The 9,816-nt window shown below is 43.2% G+C and overlaps 1 pseudogene; it reads left to right on the forward strand.

Moving 5' to 3' along the window:
* Positions 1–6,484: 6,484 nt before the first annotated feature.
* LOC112838063 (FXYD domain-containing ion transport regulator 4 pseudogene) lies at positions 6,485–6,746 on the forward strand (annotated as a pseudogene).
* Positions 6,747–9,816: the final 3,070 nt, after the last annotated feature.

Consider the following 9,816-nt stretch of genomic DNA (forward strand, 5'->3'; position numbering starts at 1 on the left):
AACCTATTGATCACTCATAATAGCTTAGGATAATGGCTGACTTTGTCTGATGTTTACTAAAGTGTTTGTAGGTAAACATAATTCAGGACAAATAAAGCTAAGCAAGACAAAAGTTTATAAATGAGCTTTTCAGCAACATTTATGAGTATGAGCTATACTCATACTAAGTGGCAGTTGAATGAAGTCCAGCTGCAAGTGTTTGAAGGATCCAGAGGACAGAGGTTTGAGGCCTCTTGGAACAAAAATAGGTTACGGGGGTGGGGGTGGGGCATGGGCAGTGGTAGTGACCAGACAGGTCAGGCATTGCTGGTAGACTATTTTTGTAATTTTATAGAAGTCTATCAATGTGTGTTTATAATTTGAGTCTTTGTCAGTGTGCTGTGGTGGGTGAAGGAATGCAAAAATTAAAATGTGGGATTTGCCAGGGAGCCAGGAAGAACCGGGCCATCCAAGTTTCTGTAAGTGTATGTTTAAATTGCAGTCAGTGCTCACTCAGTGTCTTCGGTTTAGAAGCAGGCTGTTGCCATGTTACAGGGACATCAGGGTGGCAAGTCTGGTGATGCGGGGCCATGTTTGTGGACCCAGAGTGGACTTTAGCCACTTGTGCTAAGCCTGCTTGTGTTCCTGCTCTCGTGATCTCTTTCTCTGTCAAATAAATAAATAAAAAATCTTAAAAACAAACAAACAAAAAAAAAAAACTAATGCATGTTATGTTAAAGGTGAAAACCAAACATCCAGAGTGTGCATGAAAAGAGACTACTACTTAGGTTGGCTTTTTGTAATAATCTGAGAAACGGTGTTTCCCTCAAGTTAGAAAAGAGGGAGAAAAGCAAAAATGCCTAAGATAAGGCAGCTCTTCATGATGTGACCAGTAGTTTTGGTATGCAAGTTAAAAGGACATCTGATTAGGACCTTGTCAAATAGCGCTTGGAAAGTATATTCCTAAGGAGAGTGGGAGTCGAAGATTCTCTTGTTTTGCCACCATGGCTGGATTAGTCAAGACCTGCTGCAGCCAGCCAGTGGATACCAAGTTCAAAGCTTTCCTTGTGCCTACTAAAGCAACTCTTACGTACTTAACTTGAAGCTGAAAATAGTATTTTTTCAAATTATATTTTCTGTACATTCAGATTTTTATTTTTAAATATTTATTTGAGAGAGAGAGTGCGGGGAGGGGACGGGCAGAGGGAGAGAGTGAGTCTCAGACTCAGAGCTGAGTGCAGAGCCCGATGCGGAGCTCAATCTCATGACCCTGATCATGGCCTGAGCCGAAACCAAGTGAGATGCTCCAAGTCAGACGCTTAACCGACTGCACCACGCAGGTGCCTGCCCCAGTACACTCAGATTGTTAATAGAAAAGCAACATACATTTATTGTGAGAATATTAGAATAAGTATTCACTTACAGCGAATAAGCCTCATTAGTTTAACAGGTCCTTTGGAAGTTTGTCACAATTTTTTAAAAAAGGTTTTAAAGCACTTGCCTTATAAGTAGGATTACAGATTGTTATGAAACTGCAACCAAAGTCCAAGAAAACTGTTTTTTAACAGAAAACTAAATTTTGCACCATATTACTTTGATATTAAAACTCATTTTTTTAAAAAAAGATATATTTTAATCTTAACCTGCTTGACCACACATTAAAATTCCTTTTCAAAGATTTGTTTTCCACAAACCTTTTACAACCTCTTTTCTACATCCCGATTTTGTCTTTTTTTTTTTCTTTAAACAACCAGCTTCATTTTAGGACAAACTTACTCTCTATTTCTCATACCTTATTTTATGAAAAATACATCCTGCTTTCCTGGCATACAAAGATTTAATTAGAATTCTTAATCCTTAAAAACCTTAATTTCTAGTGAAAACTAAGAAGTGAGCAATTTTGAACTGTTACACTAGCATTTTTTCAAAATTGGCATATTTATGAGTACATTTTAAAATTTCTAGAGCATGTGCTGTTTTATATGTTTCCATGTATCATTAGCATGTTTAAATCTTTTAGTTCCTTTGTAATATGAAGACAAAAGTAGATAAACCTGTGTTTACTAATTAATGCTCTAGTACTTTATCTTATTTGGAAATGATCTAGATATTTAATGAATTTAACTTAATTCATCATTTAACTTAACTCAGTTTAAGGTTTTAGGTTATCAAAAAAAAAAAAAGCTTGGGAAAACTAAGTAGACAAATATTGCTGAAAAGCTCATTTATGAACTTTTGTCTTGCTTAGCTTTATTTGTCCTGAATTATGTTTACCTACAAACACTTTATGTTTTGTGTGGCTACATCTTAGAAGAGAGAATGTGAATTTACCTAGTAAACTCAGGTAGAATAAGTTTAATGTTGATAACTAAAAACATGTCTTTTAATTAAACCATCAACTGTAATCTAGCTTTTATATCAAATATTTTCCTGGGTCACATGCACTTAAACATTTGGGTTAGTCTCTGTATGATTTTCAGAATGCCCATCCTTACAGGCACTTGCCTTCAAACCCACTAAATAGAGCTGTTTTACAAGTTCATTTTATTGATACCATCAGAAGTAGAAAGTACCACATAACTATAACACACATGTATAGACACATGTGAACAGACTGACTCAAGAGACCTTATAGCTAATTTTGAAAATCCTGCCCTAAAATAAATACAGGATTTATCAAAGTCGGATGTGAGTTTGTTTTTCTGGTAGGTTGAATACGTTGAGGTTAGCTGGCTACATGGGTAAAGCTTTTCTTTATATACATCTTTGGAGAAGACACTTAAGTTTTGTATTTGCCCTTGGCAAGTCAAGTTCCAAATGACTTTGCCCATTTTGTTTTTTCTTGGTAAGAATCATCTCCTTAAGTTTGCATTTTAAAGAGATGAACTAAGGAGTTCCTGGAGAAGACCAGGTAGAACATTGAACATTTAGATTTAAAAAGCACAGGGAAAAATGCAAGCTCTTTCTAGAAGAAATTTGGTTTCCTAAGGCCAATAATGTACAAGCTGTCGGAGATAAACAGGGGACATTTGGGCATTGGTAAAAGAATAGGGGAACTTTCAGTTGCCTATAGAGCTGCGTTTGTGGTTTTGCAAAGATGTGTAACATAAGGACCATTGCTTTCAATTCGATCCAAAGAATTGGATTGTAATTTAAATGGCATCAGAGGTTCTCCACCTATCCAACTCTTGTATCCTCAGTTTGCTTTTTTTCCCCTCTGGGTACATCATTCTAACTTTACATATTTGTGGCAGTACTGAATAGCTTCTATTGGGTAAAAGATGAATCAGCAAGGACGGTACGGAGGATATCAACTTCCCCAAATCTAGAATCACTCACAATGATGGCCAAAAGAAAGAACCAACAACCTGCATGTCCCAGGCAGGCAGAAAGCCAAGGCCAGTAATGCCAAACCAGAGGAGCAGGAAGGCAGTAGGTGTTGCTGGGAGAGAAGGGATCAGTAACCAGTGGGTCTGGATTTAGAAGGGAAGGACAGTGTGATTTTATTTTTTGTGTGACTGGGCAGGCAGAGATTTGGAAGTGCGGACTCTGGTAAGAATTTTCACCTTTTGCTGGCTTCTGCCAGTTTTTCCAGGATCCCCTGGGCATGATTGGTATCTGCCAGTTTCCCCTTGACTGTCTAAGGAATAATGTAGCAGTTTATCAGAAAATCCCTCAGCTTCGTTGACTCATGGGAGGGCCCTGCTTAGAAGGTAGAGAACAGGGTGTCCGTAAGGCCATTAACTTGGCAGAATTTGGTTGATGTTTAGGTAGTCTTTTAAAGTTCAGACGAGAAGGAGTACCCAGTCTTATAGTCTTGTTTTAGGCACCTACCTTTTTCTCTTTTTAATTTTTCTTAACTTATTGCAATGAAATCTTTCAATGAAATGGTTTTGGAACTTTGAAACCTTTTGGAGGCATCTGCATGCCAAATGAAATGGGTATCCATTCTGTTTAATTTGGGAACTTGTGCTTTCAGGTCTACTTCTTAAATGATCTTATCTAACTGGAACATTCCCCATAATGGCCGTTGTATTTCTAGGTCGCGATTCCTCTAAGGGCTGGCAGCACGTCGGTAGGACCCTAGTCACAGAGTTAACCCACATCAGCCTTCTTTTGGGGCACCCAACCTGGTGGTTTCCAAGCCAAGTGCCTCAGGACACAAAACAAGCTTAGGAAGATTTTGTCGTTTTTGCTAGGTATCTAAAATTTCTGGGACTGTAGTTCTTAGACATGAAATAAGCAGGTGTGCCAGAAGGTGGCATGCTTGACCCTTCAGAATTTAGGGATCTTCTGAGCTGAACGAATACCTGAAAGGGATGTGCCATGGGGCTGGGGATTGGGTGTGTTTTACAGTGTACCTCGTTGCCTGGAAAGTTTCTTGAGATTGGTGGGTGACCTAGTGCCAGGCTAACCTGTCTCACGACCAACTTATCCCATCCCAGGAGTGTTCTTGAGGTGGTGAGCACTTCTAACGGCCTTTAAATGCTCGACCCATCCCCATCAATTCTTGCAGCTTTTTGGCCTCCCAAGATCCCCACTAGCGACAGGCTTTACACAAAACCAGACAGACAGACCTGTGCACTTGGGTGTTTTGGCAGCACTGCATCTCAGCCATAGGAGGGCCCTGTGCCCTCCGCCACCAATTCCTGCAGGGCATGGCTTTCCACCAGGGACTGTGGTCTGCGGGGCTAGGGGCTGGGCTGCAGGCATAAGCACCTGCCAGCTCAAGCCATCCTGCCCTGTACAGGAACGCTATTTAGATGGGGAGCTTGAACGTCAGCGACAACAAAAAACTCCTGAGAGGAACTTACCCACGGCCCTCAAAATGGTGAGAAAGACAGTGAGCTCAGAAGGTTCACAGGGACCACGCCTATGTTCTCATCGTCCCCAGATGCTGCCAGAAGTTCCCTTTGGATCCTTTTACTGCCACCGAATCTGTTAAATAACAAAAATTCAACCAAGTAAATTTTAATTGTCTAACTGGCTTTAGTAAACAAGTCCTGAATTGGGCAGCATCCCATCGAACAGGTAGAGGGGAGCTCGGAGGAGTTGCACAAAATGGAAGGTTTTTATAGCAGGAGGGTAGGGGCAGGAAGGGTTGTTCCAGGCAGTGCTGCTTTCCCTGAGAGGGAAGAGCAGGGAGTCATACCATGCAGGCTACCTCATCTGCCTTTGGGGGGTGGAGAGGGCCCATCAGAAGATTTCTGACTGACTTGAAACTGCATTTAGATTAGGTATTAGGCCCTGGTTTGGGAACTCTGTTTAAGTGACACCATTCTGGGCTTGCAGTTTTCTCTTATCATGCCTCTATCATTTCGAATTTACTGAGATGAATTCAAAAATAAAAAAGACTAAAGTGTAAGATAAACCCTCCCCTCTAAATATGTAAGGATTTTAAATGAGTTGAAATATCCTTGTAACTGGTAATTTTGTGCTTTCTTTCCAGATCAACTGGTGAGACTGCAGTTACTGCTTTTGAGATTGACAAGATGTACACCCCTTTGTTTTTCGCCAGAGTGAGAAGCTATACTGCTTTCTCAGAGAGGCCTCTGTAGGGCTTCACATCCAGTCCTCTGTCACTGTTGCATGAGTAAAAGTATATAGAGCAAAAGAGCACCTAAGTTATAAATGTACATATATATATATGGAATTGGAACTTATTTTACATTGTTAGAGTTCTTTTAAGAAGAGTATAAATTGATTATTTTTTTTATTTAAAAGGGATAGTTGATACTTGGGGTATTTTGTTTTGAAATTAAGAAGTTGAGATTACAAGTTGTTTAAGCACATTTATGTTGTGAAAAACCTTCAAATGAGCTTTAAATCATGTCCTTTTTCAAGAGGATTTCTGAGCAGATTTCTGTCACATATGTCTCCTTCCGCCTGATCATCCCAATATTTACTTGCTTCAGAGGAGGGCTCCACTGGATCAGCATTTCTTTCACGCATGACATAGCGTCTTTGCACTAAAGACTCAAAATGTGAAAACTTGTTCTGAGTTTGTTTGAAACTGTTTGACCAATAAAAATAATAAACATTTCTTTCAAGAAGATATCTTTGGGTGGCCTTTTTTAAACGTCAGAGTCATAAACAGCCCTAGGGTAGCCAGCAAAGGCTTAGGTGTCTGCCTCCTTCCATCTGTGGTCTCTGCAGCCGCAGACTGTAGGTCTCCACCCCCCAGCAGAGAGCCCTTCAGCCAACTCGGCTGGGCATCTCTGTTCCTGAAAGAACACAGCAGGTGATCGCGTCAACCCAGGCCCAACTCTGCCCAGAATTAAAACGGGGAGAGTGCCTGTGTTGCCTCCCTGGGGATGGTGCCATTGCTTTGTGGTCTCCGAGTTGGTGCCTGGCAGACCTCTACCAGAGTCAGTTCTGTTCTCGGCGGTTCACACACAGCTAGGGTTGAAGGCGCACACACTTTGAGAAATCAGCATCTGCGACCCAGCCCCAGCAGCCTCTCCAGATCTGCACCCGGCTGTCAGCCCTGCTCTGCAGCTGTATCATGAAGAGAGTGACCCGAGGCCTTCTCACACTGGCCGGCCTGCCTGCCTTGGAAGCCAATGACCTGGTTGATAAAGACAGTCCCCTGTACTACGACTGGGAAAGCCTGCAGCTGGACGGGATGATTTTCAGAGGGCTCCTGTGCATCGCTGGAATCTTGATAGCCTTGAGTGGAAAATGCAAATGCAGGTCCAATCAAACACAGCCCCGTACCTGAGAAGGCCATTCTGCTCATAACTCCAGGCTCTGCCGGTACCTGCTGAGCACAGGACCAGCTTTGTGGCACTCTTGATATCAGCTCCCATGCTGTTCTCTCTCCACCTAGGGGCCTTCCCCTCCACGATGGCCTCTCTCCCCCAGGGTGGGCCCTTAGGCTCCCTTCTGGTCAGGAGGCTGTCCAAAGCTTATTTCTAAATTAAACTGTCTCATCCCTCAAAAAAAAAAAAAAAAATCAGCATCTGCCGCCACAGATGCTTTCAAATTCATATTGACATTAAAAGATGCTTCCCCAAGTTCCTGCAATTCGATGTGGGACAGGTCTTTTAAAAAGCTAATGCATGTTGGCAGCTGGGTGGCTCAGTTGTTAAGCATCTGCCTTCAGCTCGGGTCCTGACGAGTCCCACATCGGGCTCCCTGCTCGGCAGGAAGCCTGCTGGTGTTCCTGCTCTCGTGATCTCTTTCTCTGTCAAATAAATAAAAAATCTTACAAACAAACAAACAAAAAAAACTAATGCATGTTATGTTAAGGGTGAAAACCAAACATCCAGAGTGTGCATGAAAAGAGACTACTACTTAGGTTGGCTTTTTGTAATAATCTGAGAAACGGTGTTTCCCTCAAGTTAGAAAAGAGGGAGAAAAGCAAAAATGCCCAAGATAAGGCAGCTCTTCATGATGTGACCCGTAGTTTTGGTATGCAAGTTAAAAGGACATCTGATTAGGACCTTGTCAAATAGCGCTTGGAAAGTATATTCCTAAGGAGAGTGGGAGTCGAAGATTCTCTTGTTTTGCCACCATGGCTGGATTAGTCAAGACCTGCTGCAGCCAGCCAGTGGATACCAAGTTCAAAGCTTTCCTTGTGCCTACTAAAGCAACTCTTACGTACTTAACTTGAAGCTGAAAATAGTATTTTTTGAAATTATATTTTCTGTACATTCAGATTCTTTTATTTTTAAATATTTATTTGAGAGAGAGAGTGCGGGGAGGGGACGGGCAGAGGGAGAGAGTGAGTCTCAGACTCAGAGCTGAGTGCAGAGCCCGATGCGGAGCTCAGTCTCATGACCCTGATCATGGCCTGAGCCGAAACCAAGTGAGATGCTCCAAGTCAGACGCTTAACCGACTGCACCACGCAGGTGCCTGCCCCAGTACACTCAGATTGTTAATAGAAAAGCAACATGCATTTATTGTGACAATATTAGAATATACAGAGAATCAAAAAACATCTGAAGATACACCCAAAGATAACCAGAAGGAATTTTTGCTGTGTAGCCCTCTTCACCTGTTCTCTGCAAATCCTTCGACAGAAGGCTTTTAACTTCAGTAATGTCCTTCCTTTGCTCTATCTGGACATTACAGAAACCTGCAAATACCATGGGAAGCTGACAAAGCAATAGGTACAGTCACTCCTAAAAAAAAAATCAAACATTTTCCAGAAGTTGCATTTTTCCTCCTGCTTGAACTGCTCAGATGTCCTCACGGGGAATCTGGCCTAAGCACTAACTGTGGAGTCAGCTCTTCCTGTGGTGTTTCCTCCACAGCCCCCTTCTCACACCTTAGTGGGGGGCAAGGTAGGAGGGCTTGGGGCTGTTGGGGGCTCTCCTTCCCTGAGACTACACAGCTGGATACTGGTGAGAACCAGCACTAACACTCCACCTACTTTGCCAGCGCCCCCGTGTGCCACCCCCAAATTCCCCTGCAAACCTGCATCATCTAACACTCTTGCTGCAGCAGGTGTCCCCCGCCGAAAGCAGCTTCTGCCCCAGCACACCCTGTAAGCAGCTCTGGCAGGGACTGACACCACACCAAAGTGACTCCTGCCATGGGGAGAGGGAGACAACGCAACATGCCAATGGAGCCCCCCACCCCCAGTTCCAAAGGCAGAGCCTCTTAGCTGGCTGTGCAGGGAAAAAGCCCCACTGCTTGGTGCACCCATAACTGTGACAGAAAGATTCATTTAGTCTGACTGCCGGCCCTGCCCATCAGTGAAAGCCTCTGTGGACCACAGGGAGAAAGCCCTGCCCTTCGGAGGGCCCACAACTACAGCAGAAAGGCTGACTTAGACACCTAGTCTGATTGCTGATCCCATCTACCTACAAGCCCCAAACTGGTATCAGGCCCCTCAACAGCCCAGGGACCAAACCCTGTGCCATGTGCCTGCAGCAGGCGAAGTGGGTCATTGCTGCTGACTAGGGGAAGGCAAACACAGCTCAGCCACACAGCAGAGCACATGCAGTGCGTCCATGGGGACACTCATGGAGCACCTGGTTCTGGTGCCCAGGGGCCACTGCATTCCAGGACACACCACAGGACACAAGGCTGCAACTTTCAAGACCAGGAGACGTAGCTGATCTCCCTAATCCATAGAAACAAAAACAGAGACTAAGACAAAATGAGGACACAGAAGAATATGTCCCAAAGGAAATATAAGAAAAATCACAGCAAAAGAGCTAAATGAAACAGAGAAGCGTTATGCCTGATAAAAAATTCAAAGTAATGGGGGCACCTGGGTGGCTCAGTAGGCTAAGCATCTGCCTTTGGCTCAGGTCATGATCTCCGGGTCCTGGGATCGAGCCCTGCATTGGGCTTTCTGCTCCGCAGGGAGTCTGCTTCTCTTTCTCTCTGTCTCTCTCTCCCTCTGCCCTTCCCCACTGCTTGCTCTCTCTCTCTCTCTCTCAAAACCAAAAAAAAAAAAAAAAAAAAAAAATTAAAAGTAATGACAAAGATACTCACTAGACTTGAGAAAAGAGTGAATGGGGCGCCTGGGTGGCTCTGTTGGCTAAGCGTCTGACTCTTGAACTCAGCTCAGTTCTTGATCTCAGGGTCATGAGTTGGGCTCCATGCCAGGCCTGGAGCCTACTTAAAAAAGAAAGAGTAGATAAACTCACTAAGAACTTAAAGAGGAAATACAAAAAAGAACCAGAGGTGAAGCATTCAATAACTGAGATAAAAATTAGAGGAAAAGGGCAGCAGATCAGAGGATGCAGAAGAACAAACAGATCAGTGATCCAGAAGACGGTAAGGAAAGCAACCAAGCTGAAAAGAAAAAAAATAAAAAATAAAAAATTAGTATAGGTTAAGGGAACTCACCAACATCATCAACCCTAATAACATTTGCA

This window comes from Callorhinus ursinus, unplaced genomic scaffold (assembly GCF_003265705.2).
Source record: "Callorhinus ursinus isolate GAN/ISIS: 27379988/994484 unplaced genomic scaffold, GSC_fseal_2.0 scaffold22, whole genome shotgun sequence".
Classification (NCBI taxonomy): domain Eukaryota; kingdom Metazoa; phylum Chordata; class Mammalia; order Carnivora; family Otariidae; genus Callorhinus; species Callorhinus ursinus.